This window comes from Caretta caretta, chromosome 5, assembly GCF_965140235.1.
Source record: "Caretta caretta isolate rCarCar2 chromosome 5, rCarCar1.hap1, whole genome shotgun sequence".
Taxonomy (NCBI): Eukaryota; Metazoa; Chordata; order Testudines; family Cheloniidae; genus Caretta; species Caretta caretta.
The window spans coordinates 72,074,745-72,088,183 of NC_134210.1; the positions used below are offsets into that span (position 1 = coordinate 72,074,745).

General features: G+C 40.3%; 1 protein-coding gene across 1 annotated transcript in view; it reads right to left on the reverse strand.

The window, feature by feature from the left end:
- Positions 1-13,439, reverse strand: part of EPB41L4A (erythrocyte membrane protein band 4.1 like 4A) — a 223,712-nt gene that overhangs the window by 23,397 nt on the left and 186,876 nt on the right. The gene's annotated exons all lie outside the window — the stretch shown is intronic.

The window sequence follows — 13,439 nt, forward strand, 5'->3', positions numbered from 1 at the left end:
CCAGGGCACAGGTCACCCCAATAATCAGCAGGGGCACTGAACTCCTTTGGCCCCGGGGCTGTGGTGGGGAGAGCAAGGTTCTCTGGCCCCCAGACCTTGAGAGGAGAGTGAGGTTCTCTGGCCCCCGGGGCCATGGTGGAAGCACAAAATGTGCCCCTCCAAAAGCCGACAAACTTTTATTCCTGTGCCCTCCCCTGCTGCTATCTTAAAAAGAGCTGATCAGCAAGCTTGGTTACAACCGCATTTACATAAGATTCATAACTTTCCTTTTACTTCACTTATTTCCTAAAACCATTAAAAAAACAATAGCTTGTATCAAAGAAAACAAAATTTATTTAGAAATTTAAAAAAAATTCAGTTTGTACAAGAGGAAAACCAATCCAAACCAGTAAAACATGGCCTCCAATTTGTATTACACCATCTTCCTAACCTAAGCCAAAAGCACTCCATAGGGTTGTACGCTGATTTTATTTTGCTTTTCAGATCCACAGACTTTTAGTATAAGTCTGGTATTGCAGTTCATGTTTCTGCAATTGTTTCTAAATACTCTGGACCAGCTTGCTCCCTTCTGTGGCAAAACCACTAACAGGAGCGTAAGGAGTAGGAAGAGTTCACAAGGATCTCCTTGCAGAGTACATGCTCAAAAACAGTCTGCAGGATCAAACCGTAAAGCCTGAAACGCCCTCAGGATCTGGGTAAATTCCAGGGAGGAGGAGGAGTCCAGGACTATCTTCACCATGAAGCTCATTACAGCTATGGCTGCAGACCTGGCAGTATAGCTCTAATGAAGCCAGGCGACCAGGGCCTTCCTTGCCCACAGCTGTGTTGAGACCTCTCCAACCCATCCATTTCACCCCAAACCTGCCAAGTCCTTGCTGCAGCCCCCCTGCAAGGCCCTTGGATTCACATGGGATGACATTATATGGGATCCAGAAATGTGAGGGACACGGCCATGGATGCTGCTGAGTCTCCCTTACATGCAGGAGGCAGATCTATGCACAGAGGGTTACCTCCATGTATGGATCCAGGGGACAAAAATGAAAAGAGAAGTCCAGTAAATGTCCTGAGGGTTTCCCTAGAGAATGACACTGTGAAGTCAAGTGCCTGTTGTTTGTAAGACCAATGCTTAAGAGGTTCAGAGTACCTAGTTACTATAGCAACTGATGCTTTAGAGATAGATGGAATGGATTGCTGTAAGTGAGGAGGTCAAAAATAGTCCAGGCACTTGCAAGTATCCAATCTAGAACACGTTCTGAGAATAGATCCTATTTGGAAATTTGAATATCTGTTGTTTAAAATGAACAGTAATAGTTCTTTCCAAATGATTTCACTGATCTCTAATGTCTAACCCTTATTCTAATAATGCCCAAAACAGATCAGTGTAAACTGAGGTATAATCTAATGTAATAAATGAGAAATGTACCAATGAGAATGTACTTAAAGGCAGAAACCCATATACAGTGCACTAGCATAGCTAGTGTTTATCTCTTTTGACAGGGTTTAAAAGCAAATCCCCTATAGCCTTCTATATCCCTAAAAATGTCCAAATTCTCTACAAAGAGGTTTCAGTGCCAGTTCTACCCATTTATTTTCAAATGCAATTTTTTTTTTAAATGACAGATCCGTGAATCAGTCCATGATTCACAGCTACGGCAGATTGGAATGAATGTCAGCAATGAATTATAAGCTCTGCATCTCTAACAACAAACTGATCTTATTTCAGGGTGATGCCTCCAGCCTTAAGCTGATGCCTTAACAATCAACATGTTAAGGCAAGGTCGTTCAGGCCTAGCCAAAAGTTAGCCAGTCTTGGAGGTGGAGATGTTTATTAGGGGTGATCAGATGCAAAGATGGAACAGGCAAATAGGATCTGAAACTGTTTAGCGACAGCACTGAATATAATCCTGCAGGAATTTAGAGACAGACCATGTGAAATACCACTCTGAGGGAGGAGGGTGTCTGATATGACAATAAACTAGGCATACTAAAGAAACCTGAAAATAGGACTGGGAAGGAAAACATGAGAAAAAAGATGCCAGAAAGATATTTCTCTGACAGGCTGGCTGATCAAGAGGGTCAGAAAGGAGATATCACTCCCTTGGGAATATAAGCTATTTTATTCCTATTGTTGTTGCCAGTAACAACCTTTATGTAGATGAATTTTTAATTATATCAGGTTAGTGATGTTATGCAAACTGTTTCTGTTTCTTTCATCTCATTTTTTCTATATATGTTTAATGACTCTTGGGCTGGATCCTCAACTCGTGCAAATCAGCAAAGCTCTGTTGCATGGCACAAAGCAGCCAGAACACATTGGAGCATCAAGTCTTCACCTCTAAACAAGTCACTTTAAACCTGTAATCTGCAGTAGCAAGAATTAACATAAATTTATGTATAGAAATGTAATATAGGAACTCACATATCAACAGGTAATTCATTGTGATTTTCATCGAAAATCAGTCAGTTTGTGGAAAGGGCGGCCATCATACATGGTGTAAATAGTGTCAACTGCCTTGATATAGTACAGTCGTTTAAACCTGTGCAAAATGCTACCAAATCAGAATGGCAGTATTTGACACCAGTTTTGCTCATTTGTGACTACAAATGTGCCAGGCAATGGAGAACCAGGCACACTATCTATTAATAGATAGATAGATAGATTCCAGTCTGTTGAGGAGGCATGTAACCTCTGCTGGAGGTAAGATTTCATGAATATTTAGTTGTCTAGCATAAAAAATTAAAACCCAGCTGCAATACACTACAGACTACAGCAGAGCATGATGTATGCACCCACTGGCTACAATGTGAGTGAGATTGTACACCTTGGTGATAGTGTTTGAAATTACATTCCTGTGCTGACCATCCACTTTGTCAATAGGCTTCTGATTAATGATCTTTCATTAATGAAATAAACAAGTCCTTTCTTCTGCAGCCCACACTACTACTGGAAATCCTTGGGGCTAATAGGGAATGAAATAACAACTACAGCAGGAAAGTGCTTTTCTACAGCTGAAAGTCTGACAGTCCTAAAGATAAAGAATGACAAAATAAAAAAGAGAAAAGAAGATCTCGCAGACTGGGTATAGGTTGAAACCACCATTGGTTTCTGAGCTAGCAAAGATTCAAACACCACAGTTCTGTGTTATTTCAAGCTAATACTTTTTGGTTAAACAAATACAATGTGATGAACAAGAATAGTTTTCAAAGCCGTTTTCAGAGCTGGTATGACACTGGTGAGATACAACCATTGTACTAAGTGTTGTCCATGCCAGGATCAGAACTGTGCAAGTAAACATGTCCATAGCTAGAATATTTCTGACGGTAGCATCCTGAAACAACTTCAATAATTATGAAAGATTCCCAGGCAATCTTCATCCAGTGATTTCCAAGATTTAAATCCAGAACACATGTATAAAATTTGACTACCTTTGGACATTCCCTTCAGCTATGGAAGAAAGTACTTCTCCCCTTGCTCTTTCCCCAGCATGCACTGGTTTCACACTTTTAAATCTTCTTGATTTGAAAGTGGATGAGGTACTATAGAACAGCACTTCACAGTGAGGTGCTGCTCTTTGACTGAAATACAGAGAAGGAGATTGTAATTATTTTCCAAATCTGGGACCACTGCTAAAATGAGATATTGCCTTGAAGCTTTTCCCCTTTTTGTCATATAGCAACATTTATCTTCCACATCAGTTTTTGTGAGCTCTGTGTAAAAATTGGAAATTAAATCTGAGCCTGAGAATCCAGATATTTTACTTTCTACTTGTAAAAAATCTCTGGAAACTCTTCATATATTGGATATTAAAAGCGTTAGGACATAAATGTTAGATACAGGAAAGCAAAGACTTGCACTAGAATTTCTAACAACTTCCTACTGTTGAAATCAAACTTGCTGTTTCCCATCTGGCTCTGTATTTGTCAGTCTTCAGATGCTCTAATTTTTTTTATTGCTTCTCCTCCCCCTGAAAATATATGTCTTTTTCAGGCATTGGTTTGAGAACACTGATGCAAAAAACTCATTTACTTTTTCAGCACCTCTCCATTTTTTTCAGCCTTCTCTGTCCATAAATTACCCTTACTAGCTCTTAGAGATGGCATTGTCTCCTACAATGATTTCTTGCTCCACGTGTACTTGAAAGATGTCTTATTCATCTTCACCTCTTCTGCAATTTCCTCATTCTCCATCTTTGCTTTTTATAATTTTTACAAGTTCTTGCCCTCAGTTGGCATTTTCAAGCCAGCCTTCCTCTACTCCTGAGGCTTTCTTCCTTCTATGCTTCTTCGTTAACCTTTAATATTTTTTGCATATCCTAGTTAATATATATTGGCCTTTTAAACATTCGAATATATGTATTTCTGGATGGTAAGCAAATCGTTGGGCATGCATTAATTTATCTCTGAATACTTTATATTTCTGCTGTCTCCTTTCCTACTATTGCTCTAACACAATTTCACCCAACAATAACCATCATGTTTACATATCTGTTTAATTTGCAGCAAATATAGTATTGAAAAAATCTCAATATATAAAGTACCAAAGCAGCTAAAAAAACAAGCAACATCAGCAAACAAAAAACACCAGTGTTGTATCTCTGCAGGATTCGGATTAGATGTGGTTATGAAGCTGTGACGATTTGGGGAATGTGTCTATGTAAAGCTTACAAATTCTGAATTCTGGTTGATACTGGGGACTCTCTGTGTTCCTATGTCAGAATGTCAGCTCTATTTTGAAAGTGGAGCTTGTTTGCCTTTCTGCCTTTTTGCCTCCATATTGAGCTAAAACCCAAAGGAGAAATTCTTCCACCTGGCACAGGGCTAGCAATGGTCATTAAACTGTAATGATCATCCATTCAAATGGAGGACTCTTGGACAAAGAGATAGCTACTGCCCAGGGTAAACCAGTTTTTCAAGTCTGAACTCCAGGACAGAAGTAAGGCAACAGATCACCTGGTGAGAAATCTCTGAAGAGGCCAATCAGGAAATCACCTGACAAAAAGTGCTGGAGGTTTTAGAAAAAAGAGGGTCTCTCACTGGCCATTTCAGAGAAAGAGAGTGAAAAGGCACTGACTGCATGGGTCAGAGAAAGAGAGAGAGTGTGAGAGACAGAATCCAGGATTAGGAAAATAAGTAATTTGCAGGAAGGGGATTCCAGACACCCCAGAGAACTCTGACCAAGGCCCAAAGAATGCTTCAGATTAGTGAGGAAACATGCAGTTATTTTTATTGTATATTTGTGTATTATTGTATAGCTGTATATTTCTCGTGCTAGCTAAAATAAAGAGTGACTGGTTTGGGGAAAACCTTACGAAGTCTGTGTACTTCACTATCACATGTACCTGAAGAGGTGAACTCTAAATCCAGAGCACCCACGAGACTGGAGCTCTGGGATAGGATGTGCCCAAGCTATCAGGGGGGTAAACACTGGTCCTGGGGACCTACGGCAGCTGAGTCAGGTGGTCTCATTTCCGTGAAGCAGTAACAGAAAGTCTGTGCCTAGGAAACATGCCAGAGACACCAAGGAAAAATCAAGTGCTGCAGCCTACCCAGACTAAGAGCTTAAGAGCACTGGTCTCACTGTGGTGGGACACAAACAGAGCAGCTGGGTGAGTGTCCAGCCAGGGAAGCTCTACCAGGTTGTATAGGATAGGCGGTGGCTCACATTTAACTATGTGGAGGATCACCACGGTGAGACCATACTTTGAGAAAAACTAAAAAGGCACAAGGAACAAATTCCAGCTTCCATGAGACACAACTCCCATTTTTGACTAAAATCTTTTTGGTTTTAAGCCAAAACATTTTGACAAAAAATGAAAATTTCCACCAAGCAGACACTTTTAATGAAACAATTCATTAAGCCCCAAGCCCAATTTTCCATCAAAAAACAGTTCTGATGGAAAAATTTTGACCAGTCCTACCATTTATTTAGCTTCATTACAACTTCCCTCAATCTTCACTCCTTTTGCTTTTTTCCCCTTGTGGAAGGAAGCGATCTGGCCCCCTATCATTAATACTGTAAAATATATTTTTTTTAAATCCACTTGAAATAAATAGCTTCCAGACAGAAAATTTGGGCATTATCTATACAGAAACTGCACATGGGGATGAAATGGAAAACAGCAGGAATGCATTTATTCACATGTTGGCTTTCAGATTTTTTTCCATGACAAGTGACTTGGAGCCTATAGAGGTGATATGATAGCAAACTATATTTATGCAGATGATATATGCTCTTGGGTGAACACCGTAAGAATATGAAGGCTCACCTGACTGCTGAAGTTCCATTGCAAACATATTTGAGAATATATCTGCTTAATACTTTTTGTGCTACACTCTAGAGATGTGATCGGATTTCTACGAATATAACCAACTAGAAGGCAATGGTACTATACATAATACCTAATAACTTCATAAATTTTCTTTTGACCACAGCATGAAAATGCAGGGCATGCATCTTTATTATTTAAATATATTCAGAATATTATGCTGTGATTTATTTACATAATTTTGCCTCAGAATAAAATATACACAGGTTGTATTGAAATCTAATGTGTTTATTAAGAATGCTTAAATATTTGTTGTTCTCTTAATCCTAACCTTCACCATTTTCACTGTTTTTACAAGGCCTCACATTTACTCTTGATTTTTCTTTGCATACCTATGCTAGATTTGCTTTCAACTGATACTCGTGAATATTGTGTCCATCTGTTTGTTTGTCAAGACCAAAAAGAGTAAAATTTAGTGCTCATTTCTGCAATGTGCCTGATTCTCAGCACTGGAAAATGAACTCATATTTATCAACAAAACAGATACAGCCTGGGCTGTGGCAGCACAAATTTCTCCATGTCATCCTGCTACTTTAATACTGATCTGGCTGAATTACCTCTGCTCGCAAGAAGATACAGTAAAAAGATTCAGTGTCCATGTCCATTCCATACTTTTGAATACCTGCTGAAACTGCTTACAAAGGTGCCAATTGACTATGGCCGGTGTTTTCCCTTTATCTGGCCACAGGGAACAAAATTGAGACCAGCAGCTCATTTCATATATGTTACCAAGTAGTTGTCAGATTGGTAATGACTTTTGATCTGGGCTGAAATCAAATTGGTGACCTAGAGGTAAAAGACTCTATATCATTAACATTCCTATATGCCATCCAGTCCTGAAATCATAAAATATTACAAAAATACATGTGAGCTATGAAATATTTAGCTCTTTAATCTGAACAGAAGAAAGGCTAGATGAAAGAGCAGATTCTTTTTATTCTTAAGAAAATGATAAACAATAAACACCACCCACACTTTCTTGCAGTTCATTCCTTATATTGCAAGAGTTTTTTACTAAGTGTTTCTCTGTGTTAGCTGGCTTGTAGCTAACTTCCTTCATTTGCTAGTGGACCTCCCTGAACAACAACATATTGAGCCCAAAGCCTTGCAGGTCAAAAACTGACTGCATCCTTCTAAGAGAAGATACAAAAAAAGTTAAATACCCAGTGATCACTGACACTCCATTTAGTGTGTCATCCTAACTTCCTGGTTCGACTAGCAAACAAGTCACCCGTACACACTAGCTTATTGTTAGTTGAGCATGTCACAAGACCCTGCTCTGATTTAAGTAATCACTACAAAAATCTCATAGATCAATATTCCTCCTACCAGTATATTGAAAAACTACAACAGATTTCTAATATCTCTTTAACAACTGCAATTCGTAGCTGGATGATTATTATTATTATTATTGTAAATCCTTTATATAGTGCCATAAATTTACACTGTTCTTTACAAACAGAATAGGACATACCACTGCTTTGATTTTATATATAAATAAAATAATTATTGCCAAGAGCTTTGATATATCTCATAAATAACTTATTGCCCATAGCACTGTATATGAAATAAGGGGTAGCACTAGTAGCTTGTATTAGCAGCATTATTTTACTTATATGATTCCCCTTGGCACAAAAGACAAGGCTCCATTAATGCTGTTCTGTTTAGCTAATACAATATGAAAAGGTCATGGGATTTTTTTAAATCCCCCTTCCTAGCATTTTTGGGAGTTATTTTGTTGCCGGCACCCAGTGCCGAGAGGCAAAACAACAGCAGGGGTTCGTTACCCGGTGTGTTTCACTCAGTAATCACTACGGGGTGGAGAAGCAGAAAAGTTTATTTGCAGCTGCAAACAAGGTACAGGGAGAATAGAATCTCAAATCCTGCACACCAGAGCAGGTCATTACACACACTTTTATATTCCTTAATGCTACTGCACTACTCATCAGCCAATTAAAACTTTGCACAAATACTCTGCCTTCCTTATATGGGTTACAACAATGCTTATTTCCTGCAACCTCTAACAAGCATTCCTAGCAACTTAAACAACCAGCACATTCTGTCTGGCCTTGTAACTATCTCCTATTATCTTTAACTTGGCGTCAGCAAACCTTACACTATAAGGCATTATCTGCGGCTGCAATATTGTTTTAAGAGCAAAAGAGCTTACTCAAACCAGCCAGGCCTGAATTCTATTAAGGGGGGTTAAGAAGAAGCCCTTAGCCCTTCAGCAGGGAGACCTCCTCGACCCTTATGGCCTTCCATCCCCTCGACTTAACTAGTGGCCATGCCCTGGGGTCTCCAACAATTTTACTAAAATAGTAAATAAAAATTGTTACTTTAAAGGAAAATTACTGACATGATAAATCTTTTGTTGCATCAACCTGTACTTATCAGCAATAATAAAAATAGACATATCAAAAATCAAAACTCACTAGAACCCAGTTTACTATAAATTGAAGATGTCATCTTAAAAACTACGAGGAGTCCGGTGGCACCTTAAGGACTCACAGATATATTTGGGAATAAGCTTTCAGGCATTGGCACTCTTACAGCAGGATTATCTGGCTATTTGGATTCTCTCTTCAGACCCTATGCTACCAGCACTCCTAGATATCTTCGAGACACCACCGACTTCCTGAGGAAACTACCATGCATTGGTGATCTTCCTGAAAACACCATCCTGGCCACCATGGATGTAGAAGCTCTTTACACCAATATTCCACACGATGATAGACTACAAGCTGTCAGGAACAGTATCCCTGATGAGGCCATGGCATACCTAATGGCTGGACTTTGTCCTCAGCCACAACCATTTCAGATTTGGAGACAACTTATACCTTCAAGTCAGCAGGACTGCTGACCCAGAAGTCAGAAGTCACCTGCTGACCCAGAAGCCACCTACTACAGGACAAGCCCAACAAGGAAAATAACAGACCACCACTGGCCATCATGTACAGCCCCCAGCTAAAACCTCTCCAGCACATCATTTACAATCTACAACCTATCCTGGAAAACAATCCCTCACTCTCACAGACCTTGGGAGGCAGGCCAATTCCTGCTTACAGACAGCCCCCAAACCTGAAGCATATACTCACCAGCAACTACACACCACACCACAGAAACACTAACCCAGGAACCAATCCCTCTATCAAATCCCATTGCCTACTCTGTCCCCATATCTACTCTAGCGACACCAACCACATGAGACACACCACCAGGGGCTCATTCACCTGCACATCTACTAATGTGATATATGCCATCATGTGTCAGCAATGTCCCTCTGCCAAAATGGAGAGTCTCTACGTGAAAGAATAAATGGACACAAATCAGACATCAGTAATGGTAACATACAAAAGCCAATAGGAGAACACTTCAATCTCCCTGGACATTCTATAACAGATTTTAAAGTAGCCATCCTGCAACAAAAAGCCTTCAAAAACAGACTTGAAAGAGAAACTGCAGAGCTACAATTCATTTGCAAATTTAACACCATTAATTTGGGCTTGAATAGGGACTGGGAGTGGCTGGCTCACTACAAAAGGAATTTTCCCTCTCTTGGTATTGACCCCTCCTCATCAGTTATTGGGAGTGGACTACATCCACCCTGACTGAATTGGCCCTGTCAGCACTGGTTCTCCACTTGTAAGGTAACTCCCTTCTCTTCATGTGTCAGTATATTTATGCCTGCATCTGTAATTTTCACTCCATGCATCTGAAGAAGTGGGTTTTTTACCCATGAAAGCTTATGCCCAAATAAATCTGTTAGTCTTTCAGGTGCCACTGGACTCCTCGTTTTTTTGTGGATTCAGACTAACATGGCTACCGCTCTGATACTTGACATCTTAAAAACTGACAGTGTCTAGCAGTTTAGGTGCACAATTTACATTTTTATAGAAATAAAAGGATTTTACAAAACCTAATGCACCTAAAAAATTAGTTTGAAACATAAATGTTTCCATTGAAATGCTGGAATCCCAAACACAACAGAATAGTCCTGAAGTATGAGAAGCCAAGAAAAATAGGGGACTTGTAGTGCAGTGCACTGCAAACTTTGTTATGGGCAGACAATTGCCATGATGGTGCCACTAGCTCTGAGCTGGGGATTTTCAGAATGACAAGGTAGACTTCCCAGTGCATATTCTACTATTTCCTTTGGGCTTGAATCTATTAGACCTACAATTCCAAAATTGATGTTGGAATTAGGGAGCCTTGCGGTCACAGGGAGCCTGGAATCAGTGCTAATTCGCAAGCACATAGGAGGTGGTGGTGCAGTGCACAGCTGGCTAATGCTGGCAAGTCTCTTTCTGGCATGGGCTTGGCTGAGGTGTCTGACTTGGAAGGAAGCTCAGGAACCGAGCAATGGAAAGAAGACCATAGTTCATGTAGATGGGGTGAGAATACTTCCTCTGGAGGAGGAGTCACTAAGCTGGAAGTGTCTGTCAAGAGACCTGAAATTCTGGTGGAACCAAACCCTCCTTAACCTGCAGATCCAAAATAGTTTGGTCATTTCCCAAGAAAATCGTATTTTCTGCTAAAATATTGCAAATCAAACACAGTGAACTGTGGACAGCGTTGGGGCCAATGCTACAAACCCTTACTTGCACAAAAAATACTACTCATTTGAGTAAGCGTTTGAAGAATAAGGCCCCTAAATCTCCAACAGAGGGATTAGTCATGATAAGATCAGTGCAGTTCATTATGGTTGATTCTGGCTGCCTACAGTGGCACAGCTGAACACTGTGGAACAGGATCTTCTTAGCAGCCAGGGATTAAAGGGCTACTTTCTGCTCACAGAAAAAATAAACAAAGACAGTGATTCAAGGAATTAAGAATGTTGTCAAAACCAGACGGGAAAACATGTACTGTATATACTGTATAGTAGGGGGATGAACCTCAATATTGATGCAAAAATGGTTATTAATAAAGTTAAAAAATTTTAAATGCTAGGTTTTTACATCTTTGCCTTGGCGTTACTGAACATTAGGACATGTTTACAATTACTTTTATATACAAGATGTTTGGAGAATATTATGGTTCACATACGTATGATTTTCGTTGCTTATTTCATTAAAGGAAATGTTCAGGAAGAAACCCTTAGGAAACCTCTGCTTCTCCCAATAAGTGACAGGAACAAAAAGCTCCAAAGAGAATACTTCCTCTGTGGCCACAAATCTCTACTTATCACCTCCAGATCTGATGGCAGAAACTGTGGAATGCAGGTTTAAAATTTCTATTTTGCTTTAACATTTTATATTATTTTATTTTATATTATATTAGAAAGATATATCTAACTGTTAGTTACTATGATTTTTTTTGCCTTGCACAGTGTTTGGTGGGAGTCTAATTGTAAATTGTGGCAGATGCTACTGCAGATTGCAACTTGGGAACTGTTTGGTTAAAAGGCAACCAGCCAACAGGAGTGTCTTCTCAAAGAGCAGGGCATCTCATCCTTGTTAACAGATGTGAATATATTCTTCTTCTAGGATCTCAAAGAGAATGATGTGCAGCACCTGGTTTATTAAGGTTGCAAAAGCTGAGTTAGGAGCCTCTTGATTCCTCTCTGCTCTCTTCAAGAATAACCACCTTAGTTTTCAGAGTAGCAGCCATGTTAGTCTGTATCCGTAAAAAGAAAAGGAGTACCTGTGGCACTTTATGCATCCGATGAAGTGAGCTGTAGCTCACAAAAGCTTATGCTCTAATAAATTTGTTAACCTTAGTTTTAAAACCAAAGAAATCTAGAACTATTCCTATTGAAACTGCTTACTTTTATAAACACACTAAAGCCTTCATTCATTTAAGGAAAAAATGGTCAGTTGCGATTTGTTTTTATTTCTAACCCTATATTTCTACTTAAAAGGTGATAACCTTTGTTTACTCTTTAAATGCTTAAAATGGCTCACAGCAGGACCAACACCAACTAAATCATCCCAGCCAAGGCTTTGTCAAGCCAGGCCTTAAAAACCTCTAAGGATGGAGATTCCACCATCTCCCTAGGTAACCCATTCCAGTGTTTCACCACCTTCCTAGTGAAATAGTGTTTCCTAATATCCAGCCTAGACCTCCCCCACTGCAACTTGAGACCACTGCTCCTTGTTCTGTCATCTGCCACCACTGAGAACAGCCGAGCTTCATCGTCTTTGGAACCCCCATTCAGGTAGTTGAAGACTCCTGCTATCAAATCTTCTCTTCTGCAGACTAAATAACCCGTTCCCTCAGCCTCTCGTCGTAAGTCATGTGCCACAGCCCCCTAATCATTTTCGCTGCCCTCCGCCGGACTCTCTCCAATTTGTCCACATCCCTTCTGTAGTGGGGGGACCAAAACTGGATGCAATGCTCCAGGTGTGGCCTCACCAGTGCCAAATAGAGAGGAATAATCACTTCCCTTGATCTGCTGGCAATGCTCCTACTAATACAGCCCAATATGCCATTGGCCTTCTTGGCAACGAGGGCACACTGCTAAGTCATATTCAGCTTCTCATCCACTGTAATCCCAAGGTTCTTTTTTGCAGAACCACTGCTTAGCCAGTCGGTCCCCAGCCTGTAGCAGTGCATGGGATTCTTCCTTCCTAAGTGCAGGACTTTGTACTTGACCTTGATGAACCTCATCAGATTTCTTTTGGCCCAATCCTCCAATTTGTCTAGGTCACTCTGGACCCTATCCCTACCCTCCAGCATATCTACCTCTCCCCCCAGCTAAGTGTCATCTGCGAACTTGCTGAGGGTGCAATTCATCCCATCATCCAGATCATTGATAAAGATGTTTAACAAATCTGGCCCCAGGACCGACCCCTGGGGCACTCCGCTTAATACCAGCTGCCAACTAGACAATGAGCTGTTGATCACTGCCCACTGAGCCCAACAATCTAGACAGCTTTCTATCCACCTCATAGTCTGTTCATCCAATCCATACTTTTTTAACTTGCTGGCAAGAATACTCTGGGAGACCATATCAAAAGCTTTGCTAAAGTCGTTATATCACATCCACCGCTTTCTCCATATCCACAGAGCCAGTTATCTCTTCATAGAAGGCAATCAGGTTGGTCAGGCATGACTTGCCCTTGGTGAATCCATATTGACTGTTCCTGATCACCTTCCTCTCCTTCAAGTGCT